General features: G+C 44.1%; 1 protein-coding gene across 5 annotated transcripts in view; it reads left to right on the top strand.

Moving 5' to 3' along the window:
• The window catches only part of smoc1 (SPARC related modular calcium binding 1), a 107647-nt gene that overhangs the window by 49982 nt on the left and 43004 nt on the right, over positions 1–14661 (top strand). The gene's annotated exons all lie outside the window — the stretch shown is intronic.

Below are 14661 nucleotides of genomic sequence, written 5' to 3'. Positions count from 1 at the left end.
ACCATAATTCCTCCTCCAGCAAATGTCACACTGGGCACAATGCAGTGTGAAATGTAGCGTTGTCCTGGCAACCTCCAAAGCCAGACTGCTCCATCAGTAGGAAAAGTGTGATTCATCAGTCCAGAGAAGGCGTCTCCACTGCTCTGGAGTCCAGTGGTGATGTCCTTTACACCACTGCATCCCACGCTTTGCATTGGACTTGGTGATGTATGGCTTAGATGCAGCTGCGCGGCCATGGAAAGCCATTCCGTGAATCTCTCTGCGTACTGTACGTGGGCACTATGCTGACCTCTCTGGCAGTTTACCTGGCCTACCACTTTGCACTATGCTGACCTCTCTGGCAGTTTACCTGGCCTACCACGTTGCACTATGCTGACCTCTCTGGCAGTTTACCTGGCCTACCACTTTGCACTATGCTGACCTCTCTGGCAGTTTACCTGGCCTACCACTTTGCACTATGCTGACCTCTCTGTCAGTTTACCTGGCCTACCACTTTGCACTATGCTGACCTCTCTGGAACTTTACCTGGCCTACCACTTTGCACTATGCTGACCTCTCTGTCAGTTTACCTGGCCTACCACTTGGTGGCTGAGTTGCTGTTGTTCCCAAACTCTTCACTTTTCTTAGAATAAAGTTGACTTTGGAATATTTAGGAGTGAGGACATTTCAGGACTGGATTTGTTGCCCAGGTGGCATCCTGTGACAGTTCCACGCTGGAAATCACTGAAAGCGGCCCATTCTTTCACACATGTTTGTAGAAACAGTCTCCATGCCTAAGTGCTTGATTGGATACACCTGTGATTAGTGATTAGGACACCTGGTTCTCATCATTTGGATGGCTGGACACCATACTTTTGGCAATATGGTGTACCTGCTCTACCACACGTGCCTCTGCCAAGGCCTTTTGCTTGACGGCAGCCGTGTTGTTCAACCAATGGTGCTCCAACCATCCCTCTAAAAGGTGTGCTACCCAAAATAGTGCCGATTGGGTGGAACACCCAGGAGCAAGGGTCTTCAACTGAAGACCAGACGGGTCCAGATAGTCTGTTGACCCTTTGTGTGCAACAGTAGGAACTGAACAAGTCCACTCTTACCTCCGATGTTCCTGCGCCCAACTGTTGGTAGGACTTGGTTTCCAATGTACATTTTCACCAAAGGGTTGCCCTTGTTTACATATCCCGTCTCGGTAATCCTATGACCAAACGAGCCAATCTCTTGTTCAGTTTTTGGCTGTATTTCCTGTGTTTTGGGTTTATTTCCTGGTTAGCGCTCTTATTTTATTCCCACTTCCTGTTCTGTCGGTGTTACATCGCAGTAACTTCACTCCTGCTTCCTAGTTTTTCCGTTTCATTTGCAGGCGATTCACAATTGTTTCCACTTGCATTGTTAGTGTTCCGGGTGTTGCCTTTGTGTCCCGGATGTTTTTGTTTCGCTACCAAGCACTATTAGCTTAGCTTTATGTGTACAGCTTCCCTTTGCCTTTTCCTGTGCAGTCCCTTGCTGCACTTTTTGAGGGTTTACAACAATGGCTGATCGTAACATGGAAGACTAAAGTGTCCAAAGAAAGAATCCCACGCATGACTCAGTCCTGTCGTGGTGTTAATAGACTGCAGGAGTTAAAAACAATCTTAATTCCAAAACGTGCTTGTGTCGTCGCTCTATGACATCACCACTCTTTAGTTCTTTGCTCACAAACACAACAACAGCACAAGTCTCGGAGTGTTTTTGTTGAGTAGGTGTCAGGTGTTAATCAACGTGTGAACAGGCTGCGGAAGCCATCACCAAAATGGGGAAAACAAAGAACAAACAGGCAGAGCAGAGGCTCAGAAATTATCATGATAAAAACAAAAAGCGCACTCAAAAGGAACGAAGAAAAAGTGTGTAGAAATGGAAAACGCGCAAAAGGTGTGGAGAGGAAGTTAAAGTTAAAAAGTTAAAGTACCAATGATAGTCACACACACTCTAGCTGTGGTGAAATGTGTCCTCTGCATTTGACCCATCCCCTTGTTCACCCCCTGGGAGGTTAAGAGGAGCAGTGGGCAGCAGCGGTGCCGCGCCCGGGAATCATTTTTGGTGATTTAACCCCCAATTCCAACCCTTGATGCTGAGTGCCAAGCAGGGAGGTAATGGCTCCCATTTTTATAGTCTTTGGTATGGCTCGGCCGGGGTTTGAACTAACAATTGTTGCGTCGGACCAGTTCTTCCTCCAAGGGAATCTAAGTTACTGGTCAATCCCAAGTTCTTTGGAAGACATATATGCTGAGTAAGAAGGACCATCAAGACAGAATTGGAATATTTTCTAGTTTATTCCAAAGCTTTGGGAGATGTTATGTTTACTAAGGGGATGTGACGGCAACGGACACCAAAGGGCCGTAATGTTCATAAATGTATTATATATTTTGTCAATGTACCGTATTTCCTTGAATTGCTGCCGGGAATATAGTATTCGCCTGCCTAGAATTACAGCCGGGTCAAACTCGTTTCGCAAAATAATTAGCGCATGCTTGGCACTTCCGCCGGGTCAAATATGAGTCATTAAATGACTCCCGCCTCCTGGTGGTAGAGGGCGCTAGTGATCCTTCTTGCGACTACCAGTACTGTAGGAGACCGGTACTGCAGAAGAAGACAACAAGCAGCAAGCATGAGCAGCGATCGTTTGCTTGCACTTTTACCATGGAGGATTACATATCTAAAATAAAACAGTTTTCTAAACTGGACTTTCAATCGAAGCAGGAGGTAATAATTAAAGTAATATCTCCAGAGACTTTTAAAACTGAAGAAAGATAAGGAAGACTGTCTTTGAGCAGACCACAGCTGCACATGGACTCATTTACAAGTAAAGGTAAGACCATTTATTAAATGTGCTTTTCATGATAAGGTAAGTGCCAGAGTGAGAAGAGGTTTTAAAATATTTAGCGCATGCTTGCCCATCCCGCATGCTTTTGGTAAGCGCAGGAGTGAGAAGAGGTTTTAAATTAATTAGCGCCCCTGCGGCTATTCAAGGAAATACGGTATATATAATAACAACAAACAATACTACTGAACGATATAATGGAGTGTGTGACCAAAATACAAGAGTGTGTGGTGTAAGACTATGTGTGTAGTTAGCTGAAGTGTGTTACCAAGTGTTGACGAGAGCGAACGAGGCAGTCCATGGGGCAGGCAGGTGATCCGGGGCGAGAGAGAGGCGTCAGAGTCCAGGGGCAAGCGAGGAGTCAAGGAACGAGGGAGGCAGTCGAAATCCAGGGCAACGGAAGGAAAACACTGTGGGCACAAGGAAGATGACAGGAGACAAATCAAGCACGGGGAGATAGCAAAAGAGAGCATAAAGCTTCGCTTACGTTTCACCATATGAGAACTGAGTTCCCGCGTGGATCCATGGGTCCACTGGTCCTTTACCCAGCTCGCCCTCATCAGTCCCGGGTGTGCGGATAGGCAATTGCGTGCAGGCTTGTCGCTGCGTGGGCGTGCTGCGCTCAGCGTGAGCGGGGGCGTGTCCGAGCGCACTGTCAGCGGAGGGAGGGCATGTGGGCGTGGCCCGTGGTGCGCTCGTCAGGACGCATTGGAATGCGCCCTGGCCGTGACAGGAGACCAACTTAATTAATACATTCGTATCAGCTGCTCCAGTTGATCTGGCATTCAAACGGGAAGAGACTACTTCTTTGAATCCGCAAACAGCCCCCACCCTCTCCAGAAAGGAATGCAGGCTCATTGTTCCACTACAGATAAGATATAAGGGAGTACTCCAACTCCTACATTCCAAGCCTTCAAGGTAACACACACAGTTTACTTGCGGACATAAAATGAAGAAATAGAAAGAGTACAAATGGAAAAACACTAGCAGCTTCAAACATGACTATGAATAAAGAAATAACTCTTAAGCATATATTTTTATTGTCCACACAACCGAGCCATCTCAGGGCGGACACTCTAACCACGAGGCCACTGAGTAGGTCGGAGGAGCCGAACACAACTGGAAGGGTGAACCATCAGGAGACTACTGACGCCCAGTGAATGATGAAGTAGTCAGGAGGAAATGGGTGAAATTGGTGAAACCAAGGTGGCTCCGCCCCGTAGTCCAAGAACCAGACACTGCAAAATAAGAAAGCATCGGGTCAAAGTGCAAGCGCCAGGACTTTGATCAAGTCTTCACCAACAGAAGTCTTGGGTAGAAGGTCAAAGTCACTTTTATGTACTTAGTTTGTAAAACTATTTATTCTCCATCTTTTGGATCCTTCTCTCTTACGGGAAATATTTGGAACGGAACACTTTAGGACTTTTTTTGTAAAAACTAAAAACAACCTGCAACAAATGGAGCACCTTCTGGCGGTGTTATTATAGAATGTTTAGAGACGCTACGTCAGCAACTATTGGAAATATGGCAAGATGAGCCCCACAAATATGTTAATACTCATTAATAACACATTTGTAGGACGAGTACGTATGCATTTGTTTAGCCTTTTCAAAGAAAGTGGTGTCGTGCTAGCAAATGAGCGGGTGGTGACCACGCCCACGATCTCACTGTCATGCTGTTGATTCAAACTAAGAGTGAGAGAAGGGATATTAAGAGTGTGTGAATGTTTGATAGAGTGTGTGAATGTTTGACTTCTACTTCTCCTTCAAAGTTTGTCATCAATCAGCAATATCAAGCAGCTGAAATACACCAAACATGGATAAACAAACATGGATAAACAAACATGGATAAACAAACATGGATAAACAAACATGGACAAACAAACATGGATAAACAAACATGGATAAACACACATTGATGAACAAACATGGATAAACAAACATGGATAAACAAACATGGATAAACAAACATGGATAAACAAACATGGATAAACAAACATGGACAAACAAACATGGATAAACAAACATGGATAAACACACATTGATGAACAAACATGGATAAACAAACATGGATAAACAAACATGGATAAACAAACATGGACAAACAAACATGGATAAACAAACATGGATAAACACACATTGATAAACAAACATGGATAAACAAACATGGATAAACAAACATTGATAAACAAACATGGATAAACAAACATGGATAAACAAACATGGATAAACAAACATGGATAAACAAACATGGATAAACAAACATGGATAAACACACATTGATAAACAAACATGGATAAACAAACATGGATAAACAAACATGGATAAACAAACATTGATAAACAAACATGGATAAACAAACATGGATAAACAAACATGGATAAACAAACATGGATAAACAAACATGGATAAACAAACATGGACAAACAAACATGGATAAACAAACATGGATAAACACACATTGATAAACAAACATGGATAAACAAACATGGATAAACAAACATGGATAAACAAACATTGATAAACAAACATGGATAAACAAACATGGATAAACAAACATGGATAAACAAACATGGATAAACAAACATTGATAAACAAACATGGATAAAAAAACATGGATAAACAAACATGGATAAACAAACATGGATAAACAAACATGGATAAACAAACATGGATAAACAAACATGGATAAACAAACATGGACAAACAAACATGGATAAACAAACATGGATAAACAAACATGGATAAACAAACATGGATAAACAAACATGGATAAACAAACATGGATAAACAAACATGGATAAACAAACATGGATAAACAAACATTGATAAACAAACATGGATAAACAAACATGGATAAACAAACATGGATAAACAAACATGGATAAACAAACATGGACAAACAAACATGGATAAACAAACATGGATAAACAAACATGGACAAACAAACATGGATAAACAAACATGGATAAACAAACATGGACAAACAAACATGGATAAACAAACATGGACAAACAAACATGGATAAACAAACATGGATAAACAAACATGGATAAACAAACATGGATAAACAAACATTGATAAACAAACATGGATAAACAAACATGGATAAACAAACATGGATAAACAAACATGGATAAACAAACATGGACAAACAAACATGGATAAACAAACATGGATAAACAAACATGGACAAACAAACATGGATAAACAAACATTGATAAACAAACATGGATAAACAAACATGGATAAACAAACATGGATAAACAAACATTGATAAACAAACATGGATAAACAAACATGGATAAACAAACATGGATAAACAAACATGGATAAACAAACATGGATAAACAAACATGGATAAACAAACACGGATAAACAAACATTGATAAACAAACATGGATAAACAAACATGGATAAACAAACATGGATAAACAAACATGGATAAACAAACATGGACAAACAAACATGGATAAACAAACATGGATAAACAAACATGGACAAACAAACATGGATAAACAAACATGGATAAACAAACATGGACAAACAAACATGGATAAACAAACATGGACAAACAAACATGGATAAACAAACATGGATAAACAAACATGGATAAACAAACATGGATAAACAAACATTGATAAACAAACATGGATAAACAAACATGGATAAACAAACATGGATAAACAAACATGGATAAACAAACATGGATAAACAAACATGGACAAACAAACATGGATAAACAAACATGGATAAACAAACATGGACAAACAAACATGGATAAACAAACATGGATAAACAAACATGGACAAACAAACATGGATAAACAAACATGGACAAACAAACATGGATAAACAAACATGGATAAACAAACATGGATAAACAAACATGGATAAACAAACATGGATAAACAAACATGGATAAGTGCGGAGAGGGTTTGGCCTTTTTCCCATCATGCACTCTAATGGATTGAAAGGAGTGGAATTAGGAACTTTTTATGATGCTTGGACGTTTTTTTATATCTCCAAAGTTCAGAGAGCAGGTTGACATTTTCTGCTGGTTTCATGTGTCATGACTAGGGAAGGTTGTTTGGATAGATATATGGATAGATGGATAGATATATGGATAGATGGATAGATGGATAGATGGATAGATGGATGGATAGATGGATGGATAGATGGATAGATGGATGGATGGATGGATGGATGGATGGATGGATGGATGGATGGATGGATGGATGGATGGATGGATGGATGGATGGATGGATGGATGGATGGATAGTAGTTTATTGTGAGCAGGTTGACATTTTCTGCTGGTTGCATTTTTTCATGTGTCATGACTAGGGAAGGTTGTTTGGATAGATAGATGGATAGATGGATGTATAGATGGATGTATAGATGGATGTATAGATGGATGTATAGATGGATGGATGGATGGATGGATGGATGGATGGATGGATGGATGGATGGATGGATGGATGGATGGATAGTAGTTTATTGTGAGCAGGTTGACATTTTCTGCTGGTTGCATTTTTTCATGTGTCATGACTAGGGAAGGTTGTTTGGATAGATAGATGGATAGATGGATGGATAGATGGATGTATAGATGGATGTATAGATGGATATATAGATGGATGGATGGATGGATGGATGGATGGATGGATGGATGGATGGATGGATGGATAGTAGTTTATTGTGAGCAGGTTGACATTTTCTGCTGGTTGCATTTTTTCATGTGTCATGACTAGGGAAGGTTGTTTGGATAGATAGATGGATAGATGGATGGATAGATGGATGTATAGATGGATGTATAGATGGATATATAGATGGATGGATGGATGGATGGATGGATGGATGGATGGATGGATGGATGGATGGATGGATGGATGGATGGATAGTAGTTTATTGTGAGCAGGTTGACATTTTCTGCTGATTGCATTTTTTCATGTGTCATGACTAGGGAAGGTTGTTTGAATAGATATATGGGCAGATGGATGGATAGATGGATGTATAGATGGATGTATAGATGGATATATAGATGGATGGATGGATGGATGGATGGATGGATGGATGGATGGATGGATGGATGGATGGATGGATGGATGGATGGATAGTACTTTACTGATTCCTTCAGGAGAGTTCCATCAGGAAAATGTAAATTCCAGCAGCCGTGTACAGAATGGAGATCACATTTAAAAAGTAAATAATGGGGGAATAAATGGAAATAAAATAGAAAATATAATAATAAGATTAAAAATATAAGAGTAAAAATAAGAATGAGAGAAGAGAAACTAGGCAGTAGTGACCATGTTATGAACATGTATTGCACTCTTTTTTGGTGCAGTTGATTTCAGTATTGTTATTGTTTTTGAGTCTAATAGTCCTGCACTTGGCATGAAGCTTTGATGAAAGATTGGGTCTTATTAGTAAATGCTGTGCTATCTTCACTTCAAAACACGATTCATGGTCATTGAAGTGATGTATGGTGGCAAACGTGCAACAATCACATTGTCTGATAATCAAATGAGGTCTGGAGTTTGGACGCCCTCGGTCTAGCACCATTAAGCAGTGCACAAAAGAAAGATGGTTGCAGCTTTTGTGTTGGCATCACAGCATGCTAACGTGTGTTGGCATCACAGCATGCAAACGTGTGTTAGCATCAAGGCATGTAAACATGTGTTGGCATCACAACATGTAAACGTGTGTTGGCATCACAGCATGCAAACGTGTGTTGGCATCACAACATGTAAACGTGTGTTGGCATCAAGGCATGCAAACGTGTGTTGGCATCACAGCATGCAAACGTGTGTTAGCATCAAGGCATGTAAACATGTGTTGGCATCACAACATGTAAACGTGTGTTGACATCACAGCATGTAAACGTGTGTTGGCATCACAGCAAGCAAACGTGTGTTGGCATCACATCATGCAAACATGTGTTGGCATCACAGCATGCAAACGTGTGTTGGCATCACAGCATGCAAACGTGTGTTGGCATCACAGCATGCAAACGTGTGTTGGCATCACAGCATGCAAACGTGCACATTGGAAGAGCTTCAACAATGTTGCAGTGATTAGTGCACAGCTGAAAGCCATTGCAAGTCAGGGAGAGACGGGCGGGAGCAAGGAGGCTTTGGGGAGGAAGGGAATGAGAGGAAGAGGAGGACGAGGGAAGGTGGGAGGAAGACAGCCATGGAGGGCGGACATAAACACAACCACAAAAAAAGAGGAGAGCTCAGAACTGAAGTTTAAAAATCCCCCTTGGCTCAGCGCCTGCAAGACAAAAAGGAGGGCCTGTTCTCCGTCTTCACTGTCATCTTTTGTCGAACTACTTTTCAACCAAACTTCATTCATGTAATCATTTCTATTCATTCATTTGTGAACAAGTGAGAGTTGTCTCATGCCAACACAAACATGTTTCTTCCATGCATAAGTTGATGATTGCAATCAGACATTAGTGATGATAACATCCAGTCCTCCTTTCTGTCCATCTTCCATGCTCCTTTTTATGCACTTTACAAGAAATGCTAACCCCCTAGCTTGATAGCTTCATGACACTCTTATTTTGTTAGCGCAGGCAGGATGGAGCAGGGCTTTTATTGTGAAGGGTCGGTCTTGACGAGAGTCTGTTGAAATAAAAAGTGTTTGTCGCCTTCCTGTCGGTCATTTTTTCTTAATAATGATCTGGCAGCAGCCAATTAGTGTAAATACAGAGAGAAGGTGTCCCGGGGGCCAATTAGTGTAAACATGGAGAGAAGATGTCCCAGGGGCCAATTAGTGTAAATACGGAGTCAATGTGTCGTGGGGGCCAATTAGTGTAAACATGGAGAGAAGGTGTCCCGGGGGCCAATTAGTGTAAACACAGAGTCAATGTGTCGCAGGGGCCAATTAGTGTAAATACGGAGTCAATGTGTCACGGGGGCCAATTAGTGTAAACATGGAGACAAGGTGTCCCAGGGGCCAATTAGTGTAAACATGGAGATAAGGTGTCCCAGGGGCCAATTAGTGTAAACATGGAGATAAGGTGTCCCAGGGGCCAATTAGTGTAAACATGGAGAGAGGGTGTCCCGGGGCCAATTAGTGTAAACATGGAGAGAAGGTGTCCCAGGGGCCAATTAGTGTAAACATGGAGAGAAGGTGTCGCGGGGGCCAATTAGTGTAAACATGGAGACAAGGTGTCCCACGGGCCAATTAGTGTAAACACGGAGACAAGGTGTCCCAGGGGCCAATTAGTGTAAACATGGAGACAAGGTGTCCCAGGGGCCAATTAGTGTAAACATGGAGACAAGGTGTTTCAGGGGCCAATTAGTGTAAACATGGAGACAAGGTGTCTCAGGGGCCAATTAGTGTAAACATGGAGGCAAGGTGTCTCAGGGGCCAATTAGTGTAAACATGGAGACAAGGTGTCTCAGGGGCCAATTAGTGTAAACATGGAGACAAGGTGTCTCAGGGGCCAATTAGTGTAAACATGGAGAGAAGGTGTCCCGGGGGCCAATTAGTGTAAACACAGAGTCAATGTGTCCCAGGGGCCAATTAGTGTAAATACGGAGTCAATGTGTCACGGGGGCCAATTAGTGTAAACATGGAGACAAGGTGTCCCAGGGGCCAATTAGTGTAAACATGGAGACAAGGTGTCCCAGGGGCCAATTAGTGTAAACATGGAGATAAGGTGTCCCAGGGGCCAATTAGTGTAAACATGGAGACAAGGTGTCCCAGGGGCCAATTAGTGTAAACATGGAGATAAGGTGTCTCAGGGGCCAATTAGTGTAAACATGGAGACAAGGTGTCCCAGGGGCCAATTTGTGTAAACATGGAGATAAGGTGTCCCAGGGGCCAATTGGTGTAAACACGGAGACAAGGTGTCTCAAGGGCCAATTAGTGTAAACATGGAGACAAGGTGTCCCAGGGGCCAAATAGTGTAAACATGGAGAGAAGGTGTCGCGGGGGCCGATTAGTGTAAACATGGAGACAAGGTGTCCCAGGGGCCAATTAGTGCAAACACGGAGACAAGGTGTCCCAGGGGCCAATTAGTGTAAACATGGAGACAAGGTGTCTCAGGGGCCAATTAGTGTAAACATGGAGACAAGGTGTCTCAGGGGCCAATTAGTGTAAACATGGAGACAAGGTGTCTCAGGGGCCAATTAGTGTAAACATGGAGACAAGGTGTCCCAGGGGCCAATTAGTGTAAACATGGAGACAAGGTGTCCCAGGGGCCAATTAGTGTAAACATGGAGACAAGGTCTCCCAGGGGCCAATTAGTGTAAACACGGAGACAAGGTGTCCCAGGGGCCAATTAGTGTAAACATGGAGAGAAGGTGGACCAGGGGCCAATTAGTGTAAACATGGAGAGAAGGTGTCCCCGGGGCCAATTAGTGTAAACATGGAGACAAGGTTTCTCAGGGGCCAATTAGTGTAAACATGGAGACAAGGTTTCTCAGGGGCCAATTAGTGTAAACATGGAGACAAGGTGTCCCAGGGGCCAATTAGTGTAAACATGGAGAGAAGGTGTCCCAGGGGCCAATTAGTGTAAACATGGAGACAAGGTGTCCCAGGGGCCAATTAGTGTAAACATGGAGACAAGGTGTCGCGGGGGCCAATTAGTGTAAACATGGAGACAAGGTGTCCCAGGGGCCAATTAGTGTAAACATGGAGACAAGGTGTCCCAGGGGCCAATTAGTGTAAACATGGAGACAAGGTGTCCTAGGGGCCAGGTAGTGTAAACATGGAGACAAGGTGTCCCAGGGGCCAATTAGTGTAAACATGGAGACAAGGTGTCCCAGGGGCCAATTAGTGTAAACATGGAGAGAAGGTGTCCCAGGGGCCAATTAGTGTAAACATGGAGAGAAGGTGTCCCAGGGGCCAATTAGTGTAAACATGGAGACAAGGTGTCCCAGGGGCCAATTAGTGTAAACATGGAGACAAGGTGTCGCGGGGGCCAATTAGTGTAAACATGGAGACAAGGTGTCCCAGGGGCCAATTAGTGTAAACATGGAGACAAGGTGTCCCAGGGGCCAATTAGTGTAAACATGGAGACAAGGAGTCCTAGGGGCCAGGTAGTGTAAACATGGAGACAAGGTGTCCCAGGGGCCAATTAGTGTAAACATGGAGACAAGGTGTCCCAGGGGCCAATTAATGTAAACATGGAGAGAAGGTGTCCCCGGGGCCAATTAGTGTAAACATGGAGAGAATGTGTCCCAGGGGCCAATTAGTGTAAACATGGTGACAAGGTGTCTCAGGGGCCAATTAGTGTAAACATGGAGACAAGGTGTCCCAGGGGCCAGGTAGTGTAAACATAGAGACAAGGTGTCCCAGGGGCCGATTAGTGTAAACATGGAGACAAGGTGTCCCAGGGGCCAATTAGTGTAAACATGGAGACAAGGTGTCCCAGGGGCCAATTGGTGTAAACACGGAGACAAGGTGTCTCAAGGGCCAATTAGTGTAAACATGGAGACAAGGTGTCCCAGGGGCCAATTAGTGTAAACACGGAGACAAGGTGTCTCAAGGGCCAATTAGTGTAAACATGGAGACAAGGTGTCCCAGGGGCCAATTAGTGTAAACATGGAGACAAGGTGTCCCAGGGGCCAATCAGTGTAAACATGGAGACAAGGTGTCCCAGGGGCCAATTAGTGTAAACATGGAGACAATGTGTCCCAGGGGCCAACTAGTGTAAACATGGAGACAAGGTGTCCCAGGGGCCAATTAGTGTAAACATGGAGACAAGGTGTCCCAGGGGCCAACTAGTGTAAACATGGAGACAAGGTGTCCCAGGGGCCAACTAGTGTAAACATGGAGACAAGGTGTCCCAGGGGCCAACTAGTGTAAACATGGAGACAAGGTGTCCCAGGGGCCAATTAGTGTAAACATGGAGACAAGGTGTCCCAGGGGCCAACTAGTGTAAACATGGAGACAAGGTGTCCCAGGGGCCAACTAGTGTAAACATGGAGACAAGGTGTCCCACGGGCCAATTAGTGTAAACACGGAGACAAGGTGTCCCAGGGGCCAATTAGTGTAAACATGGAGACAAGGTGTCCCAGGGGCCAATTAGTGTAAACATGGAGACAAGGTGTTTCAGGGGCCAATTAGTGTAAACATGGAGACAAGGTGTCTCAGGGGCCAATTAGTGTAAACATGGAGGCAAGGTGTCTCAGGGGCCAATTAGTGTAAACATGGAGACAAGGTGTCTCAGGGGCCAAATAGTGTAAACATGGAGACAAGGTGTCTCAGGGGCCAATTAGTGTAAACATGGAGAGAAGGTGTCCCGGGGGCCAATTAGTGTAAACACAGAGTCAATGTGTCCCAGGGGCCAATTAGTGTAAATACGGAGTCAATGTGTCACGGGGGTCAATTAGTGTAAACATGGAGACAAGGTGTCCCAGGGGCCAATTAGTGTAAACATGGAGACAAGGTGTCCCAGGGGCCAATTAGTGTAAACATGGAGATAAGGTGTCCCAGGGGCCAATTAGTGTAAACATGGAGACAAGGTGTCCCAGGGGCCAATTAGTGTAAACATGGAGATAAGGTGTCTCAGGGGCCAATTAGTGTAAACATGGAGACAAGGTGTCCCAGGTGCCAATTTGTGTAAACATGGAGATAAGGTGTCCCAGGGGCCAATTAGTGTAAACATGGAGAGAAGGTGTCCCGGGGCCAATTAGTGTAAACATGGATAGAAGGTGTCCCAGGGGCCAATTAGTGTAAACATGGAGAGAATGTGTCCCAGGGGCCAATTAGTGTAAACATGGTGACAAGGTGTCTCAGGGGCCAATTAGTGTAAACATGGAGACAAGGTGTCCCAGGGGCCAGGTAGTGTAAACATAGAGACAAGGTGTCCCAGGGGCCGATTAGTGTAAACATGGAGACAAGGTGTCCCAGGGGCCAATTAGTGTAAACATGGGGACAAGGTGTCCCAGGGGCCAATTGGTGTAAACACGGAGACAAGGTGTCTCAAGGGCCAATTAGTGTAAACATGGAGACAAGGTGTCCCAGGGGCCAATTAGTGTAAACACGGAGACAAGGTGTCTCAAGGGCCAATTAGTGTAAACATGGAGACAAGGTGTCCCAGGGGCCAATTAGTGTAAACATGGAGACAAGGTGTCCCAGGGGCCAATCAGTGTAAACATGGAGACAAGGTGTCCCAGGGGCCAATTAGTGTAAACATGGAGACAATGTGTCCCAGGGGCCAACTAGTGTAAACATGGAGACAAGGTGTCCCAGGGGCCAATTAGTGTAAACATGGAGACAAGGTGTCCCAGGGGCCAACTAGTGTAAACATGGAGACAAGGTGTCCCAGGGGCCAACTAGTGTAAACATGGAGACAAGGTGTCCCAGGGGCCAACTAGTGTAAACATGGAGACAAGGTGTCCCAGGGGCCAATTAGTGTAAACATGGAGACAAGGTGTCCCAGGGGCCAACTAGTGTAAACATGGAGACAAGGTGTCCCAGGGGCCAACTAGTGTAAACATGGAGACAAGGTGTCCCAGGGGCCAATTAGTGTAAACACGGAGACAAGGTGTCCCAGGGGCCAATTAGTGTAAACATGGAGACAAGGTGTCCCAGGGGCCAATTAGTGTAAACATGGAGACAAGGTGTTTCAGGGGCCAATTAGTGTAAACATGGAGACAAGGTGTCTCAGGGGCCAATTAGTGTAAACATGGAGGCAAGGTGTCTCAGGGGCCAATTAGTGTAAACATGGAGACAAGGTGTCTCAGGGGCCAAATAGTGTAAACATGGAGACAAGGTGTCTCAGGGGCCAATTAGTGTAAACATGGAGAGAAGGTGTCCCGGGGGCCAATTAGTGTAAACACAGAGTCAA

This window comes from Entelurus aequoreus, linkage group LG23 (assembly GCF_033978785.1).
Source record: "Entelurus aequoreus isolate RoL-2023_Sb linkage group LG23, RoL_Eaeq_v1.1, whole genome shotgun sequence".
Lineage (NCBI taxonomy): Eukaryota > Metazoa > Chordata > Actinopteri > Syngnathiformes > Syngnathidae > Entelurus > Entelurus aequoreus.
This window is presented reverse-complemented; position numbering and strand designations above follow the sequence as displayed.